Source organism: Notamacropus eugenii, chromosome 4, assembly GCF_028372415.1.
Source record: "Notamacropus eugenii isolate mMacEug1 chromosome 4, mMacEug1.pri_v2, whole genome shotgun sequence".
NCBI lineage: Eukaryota > Metazoa > Chordata > Mammalia > Diprotodontia > Macropodidae > Notamacropus > Notamacropus eugenii.
In genome coordinates, this window is record NC_092875.1 from 434,980,262 (window position 1) to 434,991,712 (window position 11,451).

Below are 11,451 nucleotides of genomic sequence, written 5' to 3' on the forward strand. Positions count from 1 at the left end.
ACCTGGAAAGAGATAACTCTAGCCCCAGCCACCCTTTAAGTATGCATAATTCTGCATCTCTGCCTTCTCTAATCCAGTCTTGGACACATAAGCAGTGCCATGTATTGGGACATTTAAGTCTTGACATGTTAACATTATTAACCACAATATGCCCCAATGACAGTTCAGCTCTAATATTCTATGATTCTTCATTTTCAAGCCACTAGAATAAGTTTTAGTAATTCATTGTTCCACTGAATTAAGTTCTCTAGTAACCTAGACATTGCTTCCACCCCAGAAAAATATACTGCCTAAGACTATTGTTACCAGGAAGAATAGTTCACTTAAATATCTGTGTGGAACTCTGAGTTTTAAAAACCTTTTTTAAAAAAATAAATAAAAATAAAAAGACCAATTGAGAGAGAAAGTATCTGAAAGCTTGATTTCCTAGTCTTTCCCCTATCCCCCTACTTACCTGAAATTATATCAAGACCTAGAAATCCATCAATCATCCTTAAGAGGAACAAACAGACAAACATAAAAAAAAAAACTTTCAAGATGATCAGAGACTTGGATCAATTTATATAAATTACTAAAAGAAAGAAAAAAAACCCACTTAAGTCAAACATGAAAATAGAAACCTCATATTTGTATTATTGAAAATCGTCAATGCTGAATAGATGATTTTCAGTTGATCTATAAGCACTTGGTAAGTACCGACTATGTGTCAAGAACTATGCAAGGTTCTACAAATAGAAAAGGAAAACAATTCACAAAGCTAAAAGCAATCGATAGATTGGTCCTGGAGTAATTTACTTCCCTTTCCATAATAAATACCCTATTTTTAAAAGTCTACAAAGATTACTTACAGATAGTATATAAAAGTCCCTGAACAGCTTCCTTGACTAGAGCTTTTTAAATACCTTTGCAATGTTTTGTCTGTTTGTCTGACAGATGTCTGAACTGTACTGGGAACTGCGTTCATGCTCAGAATATAAATATGACCATGGTTGTCTTCAACATTCCCTTTATATTTTATTTACCTAGCAATTTATGAAAATAAAGAGCAAGAGATATTTTAATAAAACCTTAATTATTATGAGGGCAGCTAGGTGGTGCAATGGATAGAGTGCCAGGCCTGGAATTGTGAAGACTCATCTTTCTGAGTTCAAATCTGTGTGATGCTGGGCAAATTACTTTAGCCTGGTTACCTCAGTTTCCTCATCTGTAAAATGAGCTGGAAGGAAAATGGTGAATCACTCTAGATCCTTGTAAAAAAAAAAAACCAGTTAGGGTCATAAAAACTCAGACACTACTTAAATGATTCAACAACAAAATAATTTTGATAAAATCTAATAAGTTAAAGAAGACAACATTTTCAGTCCCCAAAATAGTTGATGAAGCATGCATATATATATATATGAATATATATATCCCATATATATCATACATATTCATATAAAGAGAGAGAATTTTTAATATGGTTATGTAGGATTACTTAACCCCTTCTATGTGCATTTTAATCTCCCTTTAATCAATTATATTTTAAGTTTCAGGAAAGCTCAATAACATCTTTTTATTTCTAAACCCTCTCCTCCCAAAACAAGTTTCTTTAAAATCTAACACAATGGCATTCAAATAGCCTTAGTGTTAACACACTGAACAATTACTGTTGTCTGACTGGGTGAGTTTGTCATAGGTTGTCTTTTATTTCCTAATGCTACTCTCTCAACAGTTACCATTGGTCCAGTTGTCTCTATCCAGATAATTACTACATTGAACAATATGGGAATGCCACGTTAACAATAACAATAATGCTTGTGATATTTTAACTTATGAACTCAAAAGCACATTCTGCTAATTTCCATATCCTGAACATGTTAACCTATACAGTAGAGCAAGCAGCTATACAAAGCAGAAATTCTGACAATAGGGCTTGGAGTTTGGAGTGAAGATGATAAAATTATAATTAATCCAAGTTAAAAGGAACTTCTGCATATAATTCATCACTAGTAGGTGAAGTAGGTGGTCTTCTAAGTATGTACAACCTTGGGCAAATAATTTAAATCCACTTAGATCTCAGTTACCTCAGTTTCAAATGAGAATGTTGAACTAGATGGTCACTTCCAGTTATGGAGCAATTATCCTATAATAATAGGATAATAAAAATAAAGAAAAGATGGTGAACAGTTTCAGATATGGCTGAGAGGTCAAGGAGGAAGAGGATTGAGGAAAAAAAAATTTGACAATTAAGAGATCATTAGTAACTTTCAGGACAACAGTTTCAGGTGAGTGATTAGGTCATAAATGAAATTATGAGGTATTGATGAGTGAGTAAACAAAAGAAAACAGAAACACTAAGTATCATCTGGGTTTGTTTGGTTTTGTTTTCCTAGGGTTTGGTGCAAAAGGGGAAAGAGACATAGAGGGTAGCTTCATCGAAGGATGGTTTGTGGTAGTTGTTGTTGAGTTGTGCCTAACTTTTTGTGATCCCATTTGGAGTTTTCTTGGCAAAGATACTGGAATGACTTTCCATTTCCTTCTCCTGCTCATTTTACAGATAAGGAAACTGAAGTGAATGGAATTAAATGACATGCCCAGGGTCTTCTGGACTTCAAGTCTGACACGATCCACTGTGCCACATAGCTACCCTGGAATAGTGGTAGGATATATCAAAGACTTTTCTTTAAAGGGTAGGGGAGACTTGGGCATATTTATAGGCAGCAGCCTTAGTAGTTAGGTAGCAGCTTAAGATATAAGAAGAAAATAAGTGAGGGTGGACACTTCTGGACAAGATGGAAATCAATCTATTAACAAATATCTATTAAGCACTCCTATGTGCCAGGCACTGTGCTAAGTATGGGGACATAAAGAAAAAAAGCAAAAATAATCTTTTTCCTCTTGGATTTTACATTTTAAGGTAACAAATATGAAACTCATGGAAGGTGCCCTTAGAAGGGATGATGCTAGCAATTAGAGAGGGGAGGGGATCCAGGCAAGGGAACTCTAGAGGAGATGGTTCTGAGTACAAATCTTCAAGGAAGCCAGGATGGGAGATGCCTATAAGACATTCAATTTGAAATATTCTAATAGGTACTTGGTGATGTGGGACTAGAACACAGAAGAGGGACTTGGGCTAGATAAAGAGATCTGAGAATTATCTGGATAAAGATGATATCTGAACCCATGGTAGCTCATGAAAAAGTAGGGAGAGAAAATAGAAGAGAACTCAGGACATATTCTTGGAATGTAGTGGCTGAGGATACATTCAGATAAGCAGAAAAGGGACCAAAAAATGAGCAAAGTCATGCAAAACACAGAGAGGATAATGTATTTAGAAAGATGAGATTCAGTGGCAAATGCTTCAGAGAGTACAAGGAGGATGAGGGATTGAGAAGAGACCATTAGAGTCAGTAGTTTCTACTAAATGATGAGCTCAGAAGCAAAGTTGAATATTAGAAAGTATGGTTCGTGATTAGGCCATTCTTCTGCATAAGATGGGAAAGTATGAGACCAAAGTATAGAGGCAAAGTATATATACATACATATATATATATATATAGACATAGAGAAGGACTACCTTTTCATTAGATCTTGGAGTGAAGGGGAACAATTTGAGAGAGCTGTGACCTAAGGAGGAAAGAAGAGGGATCTCTTGAAGAGTGACCTCGATTATTTTGGTGAAGTTGAGATTCTCAGAAGAAAGGGAGGAACTACGGAGCGGTAGGGGAGACTTGAGGAGGGAATTGCTATGGTTAGTGGGATAAGAAGTCAATGAGGAGTAGAGGAATTGCTTTACTATAGTGAGAGCTCACTTGATATCAGTTACCATAAATTTGTACTGGACCCAGTCACCACCATTTCATAATTTCCTCCACTTCTATTCAGCAGCATGAGAGTAGGAATGAAGGAAATGCATGGTAGGAATAATCTTGCCAAATGTTGAGTTTGGCAAGTCATGATCAGTGATAGGGCATGGGAACAAGGGGGAAGAATTATCTCATTATTAGAGACTATGTAAATTATGTCAAGGGGGGTTTAGATGAAGAACTGGGAAAAAGTGGGAGCTCATGGCAAATGGTCTCAATTTTCTCAGTATGGTAAGAGATGAAGTCCTTAGCTGAGAGGATGGGGAGGGAAGAAATGATGGTGTGGGAGACTTGATAAGAGAAAAAGAATATTTGCAATAACTTCTGTGAGCAGTTGGATACAGAATCAATTAGGAAGGATTTTTTAAAATTGCCTTGCTGCAGTAAAAACTGTGTTTCTGGTCTCTTCCAGCTCTAAAGCCCTATATTAATATGTGAAAAAATGTATTTGTCTCTTTTTAATTCTTGAATTCAGGTCAATAGTGTAAGCAAGGATGAATGGCCAGACGTATTTTCTTCATTTCCTTGAATCCAAAAATGCCCATGAAGTTTGTTGAGTGGCTGGAAGAAAAGAAAGGAAACTCAAAGCGAGATTGAAGATAATATATAGTCCAGAAGTCCTTGATAGCAAGGAAGAAAGGAAGGAAGGAAGGAAGGAAGGAAGGAAGGAAGGAAGGAAGGAAGGAAGGAAGGAAGGAAATGAAGGAAGGAAATCAAAAACACATTTAAGGAAAACAGAAAATCCTCTCATGGCGTTAGTTTTTACTGAATACTTCCAATCACATCAGAAATTTCATGTTAAGGAGGTAGCTCTTTCAGTGGGACAGGTGGAGTCCTACAATTTCTGTCAGCTAAGCTATCTTATGATGTTAAAGAAAATGTGTACAGGTAGTCCTGACTTCTGCCCTCCTGATTCAGCTGTAGCTCTTGGGACAAAATAGCTTCTGTCTCCACTTGAAAGCATCTGGAAGCATACTCAGCACACATGCAGCTGTGCTTATCTTAAACTTATTGCCAGACCCAGAGGGAAGCAAACTCAATTAAAGGGGGGAAGATCACAGTGTTTATTAAAAAGGAAGGGCCCCCAAATTATTAACAGAGAGACAAAGTAGATGGATGGGGATAGAAAGGAGTCCTGGAAGCCAAAGAAGCATATTTTTCACCAAGCACTATCACTGATTTATTGGGTGGCACAGAGAAAATTATTTAAGAGTATAGTAAGTTGGAATCCCCAGCCACTAAATAAGGATAGAGATATCTATGGGGTCATATGACCTCCACAAAACAGACTGTGTATATTCCCATGATGCCAGGGCATAAGGCAGAATATATTGGACCCTTCAACCAACAACTCCATTTCACTAGAAGCTCAAATTAACCTGCAAGATAAGGGGCAAAATTTCAATTGGATAAAAATATTTCAAATGCTTTGCATGGGGGGTATTGTGAAAACAAGTGTGAGACATATATATATATATACATATATACATACATGTATATATACATGTATGTATATATGTGTGTATGATAGTGCTTCAAGACATCATGGGATCATAATTCAGAGGTAGAAGGAAGCTTAGAGGATGTCTAGTCCAACCCTTTCATTTTTTAATGAAGAAACTAAAACCTCAAGAAATGAAGAAGCCAAAAGTAACACAAGGTGAGCAGCAGAGACAGTATTTGAACTCATGTCTTATGACTCTGAATACTCTGCCCTTTTTGAAAGAAAAAAAGTACAACTCATTTCATTTTATCAACAAAAAAAATATTGATCATTAATCAACAAATATTTATTTGCTGTGTGCAGAATCCTAGCCTAGTCCTTGGAGGAAATATAAAGTTTAGATAAGACACAGTTCAAAGAAAAGTAGAACTGCATAGTTACTTTTAGAGTGAGCAAAGGGTAGAGATTGATTATAATGACCAGTGCAGATCACATTTTGTAATTCCTTTTCCAGATTAAAAAGGCTTCTCTGTTCTTGTGATTGCTTTTATACTAACACTTTAGTTTTAATTGTAGGCAACCCACAAAAGCAACTTAATAAAGTTCCAGTCCTTTAGAAAAGGAGTTTGTACTTATGTAAAAAGGATAATTCTTAGAAAAACGAGATAAGCATGTCATAGGATCAGATATTTAGAAGTCTATGAAATAGATCACAGACAACTTTTCACCTTTAGATCAGAGGCCATCTGATCTAAACCCCTAATTTTTCAAATAAGAAAACTAAAGCCTAGAGTAGTTGTGACTTGCCCAGAGTCACACAACTACTAAATGTTTGAGTCAGAATTTAATCCCAATGTCTTGCTGAGTGAAAGCCCAGCATTCTATCCCTTCCACCACTTAACAACCACAACAAAATTACTTGCTCCAATAGTACTTTTATTATACCCTCGTTCAACATTAGAGAGAGATATTGTACCCTGAGTGTAGTTTTTCAACTATGTCTGACTCTTTGTGAACCCATTTTGAGGTTTTCTTGGCAAAGACACTGGAGTGGTTTGCCATTTACTTCTCCAACTCATTTTACAGATGAGAAAACTGAGGCAGAGTTGAGTGACTTTCCCAGGGTCACATAGCTCGTAAGCTTCTGAAGTCATATTTGACCTCATGAAGATGGGTCTTCCTGATTCCAAGCCCAATGCCCTATCCACTGTGCCACCTAGCTGTCCTTAGAGATATCAACACTAACTATATATTTATACTCACCAATATCACTGTTATTTAATCTCAAGAAGCATAAATTTACAAAGGAACACAACTATAGCATGAACATTGATCCTTTATTTCACTTTCTTTATTAAAATGTTTTATGCAGTAGTCATAGGATTACAGAATTCAAGCCAACCACACATCCAGTAGAGGAATTGTTTTCCCATTTTTTTTCCTGATAAGTAGTCATTCAACCTCTGCTTGAATATTTCCAGTAACAGGGTAGCTCAAGAGGACATCTATTACTATTTGAGGACAACTCAGATGTTAAAAAAAAGTTCTTCCCTATATTGACCTCTTCTCTATGTCTCTGCATTTTCCACATATTGTTCCCATTTCTCCACCTTTAGAAATACAAGAAGAACAAGAAACCTTTTCCAAAGGACAAACCTTCAAATACTGAATGACTACTCTATTCGATGCCTCACTATCTCCTTTTGTTCTACACTGAATTTCTCTGCCTTTTAACTGTTCCTTGTGTGATGTAGCTTTGAAATCTCTCTCCATTCTGGTCCTTTGACTCTTGTTGTTGATGAAATATCACATCACAGCTCAAGTTCATTGACCCACCTTATATTTATCACTGCTAAGGTAGATTAGGAGACTATTCTTCCATTGACACTATTTGTTTTAATTTATTTATTTTATGGCAACTATCATCATTATAGTTTGTTATATAGCAAAATGGTATTTGTTGAGTGTGACAGTGACAAATCATGCTTATGTTTACTATTCAGTCCACAAAGTTAATTATCAGGGATTGAAAATTCTCTTCTGCTGTGCTAAGTGTTGTGCTAAGGGAGATAGTGTTAACATGACATGGTATTTGTTGTCCCTAATATTAGATGGAAAACATTTTGGAAAAACAGGGTAAAAAGTCCCAGAGAGGTAATATGTCTTCACTAAGCTAGGAGGGATGGCTAGTGTGTCTTATAACAGAATGTGAATCTAAAAGGATTGCAATAGACTAGAACAAAGAGTAGAAACCAATAAGGTAAGGTTAAATAGGAATAAATACTGTTAAAAAAAGTCTTAGTGCAGTTGTAAGCTTTCATAGCTTATTCAGGATACCCTATAGAAAGTTCTATGCTTATGTTCAAAGAAATCAGCTGCATAAGGACAGAGTAAAGGAGGCATTGCTGGACTACAGCTGATGAAAAAAAAAAAGATTGGATGATTTTAAGGAACTGCAAGCTCAATAGGAGACATCAGTATGATGCACACACACGCACACACATGCCCACACACATGCACACATATATCCCAAGGCCATCTTAGATGAATCATAGTGCCCAGAGGAAAAAAAAGAAAGCTCTCAATCTCACTATACTTTGTCCTGATGAGTCTTCTGGAATATTTTGATCTGTTCTGAATATCAAATTTTACAAATGGCATTGACAAACAGATCATGAATAAGGGAGAATGGTCAGGATAGTGAATGTATTAGAAGCCCTAAAAAAGGATATCACAGAAGAGTAAGTTGAGGGTGGAACCCAGATAGTGGAGGACAGACCTGCTCTAACTCATAACCCATAACCCATAAAATACCTGTAAAAGATGACTAAACAAATGCTAGAGCAGCAGAAGCCACAAAATGGCAGAGTGAAACAGATTTCCAGACCAAGACAGCCTGAAAGGCCAACAGGAAAGGCCAATCACACTGGGCTCAGAGTGGAGTGCATCCCAGTATGGGCCACACTGAATGGACAGGACTTTAGCAGGCTCCAGGGCACGAAATCACAGGTAGCAGCTGCAGTTCACAGATTTCTCAACCTAGAAACACTAAAGACAGCTTTAAAGGAGTAAACTCCTCTCTCTTGATTGTGCCACCTTGGAGGAACTAAGAATTTACAGATCCCTAGAGATATCTCACCCTGTACAAAATCTCTGAAGCTTAGGGTAGTATACTCTCCACTTGGCAAAGCACTCCAAAGTCAAGTAACTGGCTGGGAAAATGCCCAAAAAAGGGAAAAAATAAGACTATAGGAGGTTACTTTCTTGGTGAAAAGATATTTTCTTCCCTTCTTTCTGATGATGGAGAACAAAGCATACCATCAGAGGAAGACATCAAAAGTCAAGGCTTCTACATCCAAAACCTCTAAAAAATTATGTAGTGGTCTCAGGACATGGAAGAGCTCAAAAAGGATTTTGAAATTCAAGTAAGAGAGGCGAAGGAAAAGTTGGGAAGAGAAATGAGAGCAATGCAAGAAAATCATGAAAAGCAAGTCAACAGCTTGCTAAAGGAGACTCAAAGAAATGCTGAAGAAAATAACACCTTTAAACATAGACTAACCCAAATGGCAAAAGAGGTTCAAAAAGCCAATGAGGAGAAGAATGCTTTAAAAAGAAGAATTGGCCAAATGGAAAAGGAGGTTCAAAAGCTCACTGAAGAAAATGGTTCTTTAAAAATGAGAATGGAGGAGATGGAAGCTAATGATTCTATTAGAAACCAAGAAATTACAAAACAAAACAACGAATGAAAAAATAGAAGACCATGTAAAATATCTCATTGGAAAGACAACTGATTTAGAAAATAGGTCCAGGAGAGATCATTTAAAAATTATTGTTCTACCTGAAAACCATGATGAAAAGAACAGCCTAGACATCATCTTCCAATATATTATCAAGGAAAATTGCCCTGATGTTCTAGAACTAAAGGGTAAAATAGAAATGGAAATAATCCACTGATCATCTCCTTAAAGACATTCCAAAAGGAAAACTCCTAGGAATATTGTAGCCAGATTCCAGAATTCCCAGGTCAAGGGGAAAATATTACAAGGTATGAGAAAGAAATAATTCAAGTATTATAGAAATACAATCAGGATAATCCAGGATTTAACAGCTTCTATACTAAGGGTTGAAAGGGCTTGGAATATGATATGCAAGAGATCAAAGGAGATAAGACTAAAACCAGGAATCACCTTCCCAGCAATTCTTACTCTCATGGGATTTGGCTTAAGGAGGAAGGACACACACTCAATTGGATATGGAAATCTATTTTGCCCTGCAGAAAGTCAAAGGGAAGGGGATAGGAGAGGGAAGATAATTGGGGAAAGAGATAATAAGAAACAAACACTTGTGAGAGGGAACATCAAGGAAGAGAATGGAATAAATTGAGGGCAAGATAGGACAAAAGGAAATGTGTGGCTAGTCTTTTACAACATAACTATTATGGGAGTGCTTTGCATTGTTACACATGTATGACCTATATCGACTTCCTTGTTTTTTCAATGAGGGTGGGTGGAGAGGGAGGGAGAGAATATAAAACTCAACGCTTTAATCACGAATGTTTAAAATTGTTTTAGCATGCATCTGGAAATTAAGCTGTACAGGCAAAGGAGTATAGAAATCTATTTTGCCCTACAGGAAAATAGAGAGGAAAGGGGATGGAAGAAGGGTGATAGAAGGGAGGACAGACTGGAGGAAGGGGTGGATGGGCTGCATGCTGTCCTGGGGTGGGGGGCTGGAAGGGATGGGGAGAAAATTTTGAATTCAAATTCTTGTGGAAGTGAGTGTTGAGACCTAAAAATAAATAAATAAAATGTAACTGGGAAATATTTAACAAGACAAATAAAAATATAATAAAACACACACACAAAAGAATAGTTCAAGAACTATGTTGTACCTGGATGCTTGCAGGCACATAATAATTGTCACTAGTTTTGCAAATACAGTCTAAGTTATTAAAACACAAAATAGCACTAAGACTGGGGACACCCTGTATAGTAGCTATTGCCTAAAAAACATGAAACCTAATTAGATTAATTTGTTAAGAAGATCGAGAATTCTTCATTACTAAAGTTCTGAAACTGAGAATCAATAGTCAGTAGCTGAAATATAAACTTCTGGAGATCAGGGACTGTTCTTGTTTCTGTCTTTATATTCTTGTTCTCTATCAACATGGCACATCTTTTTTTATTTAATAAGGGCTTTTTGATTCATGTCATAATTAAGGGCAAGCATAGGTCATGGGATATAGAGCTGAGAGAAACCTTAGAGAATGTCTGATCCTTGCTCTGCAGTTTATAGATAAGAAAACTAACAGCCCAAGAGGTTATATGTCTTTCCTAAGCTCACAGAGATAGTAAAGAGCATAGTTAGACTTTGAACACAGGTACTCTAACTATATAATATCATTCTTCTTCCTATTGTAACTGAGAAGATTCATGTTCCAGTCTAGTTTGAATTAATGGCCTAGGCTAGGAGATTCCTTGACTAAGATTATATAATACAGTGATCCAGCAAAATGAGCTTGGGAGTTTTCATACATTTCTTTATTATCATGATTTTTTTCCTTTTATTTTGTAAGTGAAAGCTCAGTCTACATGGTATCCCCAAACACTTAGGACAGTTTTATGCTATTAAAACTTACAACTGCCCTGGGACTTTTTGGACACCTTATGTAATTCTAGGAGGCAATTAATAGCTAAGTTTTTTAATGTCTCAAGAAAGTATCATCTGCATCATATGTATCCAAACTATAAAGACTTCATCATGGTGTGGTGAACATAATGCATATAAAAATTTACGGCAAAATAACTGAGTTATTCAATTGCAAGTTTTAGTCTTTCTGAAATAACCCTATTTTATTTAAAGGAGGCATATTAAGAAACTGTCAACAGCTATTGAAATTGAATAATTTCTTTTCAGCATTCTTTAACAGGAAATTGGTTGAAATTTAGCATTTCGATTTTAAAATATTGAAGAACTAAATAAAAATATGTAGTGTGGGAGCCAAGTCCTAGGATTCCAAGAAGTATCCTTTAAAAACAAAAGTTGTTATGGCTGAGTTCTAAATCCCTAGATAAATGATGCCTGTGTTTGAAATGAAAATGTTGCCAGAGCCTTCAACATAGCAGCACAAATGGCTCCCATTATATTTAATGGCAAAGT

At 36.3% G+C, this 11,451-nt stretch overlaps 1 long non-coding RNA gene across 2 annotated transcripts; it reads left to right on the plus strand.

Moving 5' to 3' along the window:
* The first annotated feature begins 2,360 nt into the window (after window positions 1–2,360).
* On the plus strand, window positions 2,361–9,696 carry LOC140501895 (uncharacterized). 2 transcript variants are annotated; one of them, XR_011966406.1, is made up of 3 exons: window positions 2,361–2,427; window positions 2,540–2,641; window positions 4,324–9,696. It is a non-coding gene; the product is annotated as an uncharacterized lncRNA (long non-coding RNA). The 2 variants fall into 2 exon arrangements; XR_011966407.1 differs by having other exon boundaries at window positions 2,362–2,434.
* Window positions 9,697–11,451: the final 1,755 nt, after the last annotated feature.